At 37.0% G+C, this 1223-nt stretch overlaps 1 long non-coding RNA gene and 1 pseudogene across 1 annotated transcript in view; both read left to right on the forward strand.

The window, feature by feature from the left end:
• Positions 1–1223, forward strand: part of LOC116695329 (5-hydroxytryptamine receptor 3A-like) — a 176825-nt pseudogene that overhangs the window by 34409 nt on the left and 141193 nt on the right.
• LOC116695336 (uncharacterized) overlaps positions 1–1223 on the forward strand; it is a 55519-nt gene that overhangs the window by 19116 nt on the left and 35180 nt on the right. The gene's annotated exons all lie outside the window — the stretch shown is intronic.

Genomic DNA, 1223 nt, shown 5'->3' on the forward strand with positions numbered 1-1223 from the left:
ATTAATTTAACAGGGAGAGAAAAATCCTGAGACAAGAGCAAGAAATTGCATGGAGGGCAAAGACCTAGGTTTTGAGAGCGAGAAGAAAAAGGTTTGAGAGAAGAAAAAAACATTTTTTCACACTGATAGCAAAAAATATATATTTTATGTTGTGGTTTGGGGTTTTGTTTGGGTTTATTTTTCCCTTTTTGGCCCTCCTTGTGCTTGTGTCTCAGTCTTGTGTGATTATCTTTATCCTGTGACTCCCCGGTAAGTGTCGGTTTGTTCAGCTTCCTGTTTTGTTTTGGTAGTTTGGTTTCCTGTCTTGTCTAGTCTTGTCTAGCTTTGCCTTGTACCTGTCTGATTGTCCTGCCCCGCCCTAATGTGATTCACCTGACGCCTCACCTGTTCCCCGTTACCTCCTCTTGTATTTAACCCCTGTGTTACCTTTGGCCTTTGTCAGATCCTTCTGCCAGTTTGCCTTTGTCCTGCGAGTGTTTCCTGCCCATTTACCCTGTCGTCTCCAGTTGTGTTCTTTCCTGTGAGTTTTCCAGCCCTTGTACTCCGGCTTTTTGTTTTCCCTGGCTCCCTGTGCTCTTTTGTGATTTTTGGGCTTGCTTGCTTGCTTAGTTTTTGTCACAAATAAACCTTTTTGAAACTCTGCGTTTGGGTACTCCTTCTGCTCGCGCAATAATTTTAGAGTTTAAAAGAGTATTTATAGAGATTTCTTTTCTCAGAAATAATTTTAAAAATTTCAAGTTTATACTTAAACTTTTTTTAGTCTTGAATATTATTTTTTTGCTTTTTGTATGAAAACGTTTTCTCTCAAACCTTTTTTTTTCTATCTCAGATCATTTATTTACTTGCATTTAATAAAGAAACAAATCTAGCTCCACACATATCCACCTTTATCCTTAGAACCAGAGATCACCCCTTTATTTTAGATGGTGTTTATTTTTATAATAATTTTAGTGAATATGCCATTTATGTCTTTACGTGTTGAATCAAGGGAAAGTAAGGGAGAGGGTAGGATACATTTTGACACATAAAAGTATGTATAAAGAAGTCACTGATATAAACTGATTTGTAACACTTAAATGTACAAGATACAGTAATATTTGGACAGGTAAAGCTGATTTTAGAAAATTGGATTTTTGCACATAGGCTATATGTTTCTTCTTTTTGTATGCATGGTAACGGCTGGGTTGTAAAGTGTCTATGGCACACAGGAAGGGATGTACTAC

This window comes from Etheostoma spectabile, chromosome 9 (assembly GCF_008692095.1).
Source record: "Etheostoma spectabile isolate EspeVRDwgs_2016 chromosome 9, UIUC_Espe_1.0, whole genome shotgun sequence".
NCBI lineage: Eukaryota > Metazoa > Chordata > Actinopteri > Perciformes > Percidae > Etheostoma > Etheostoma spectabile.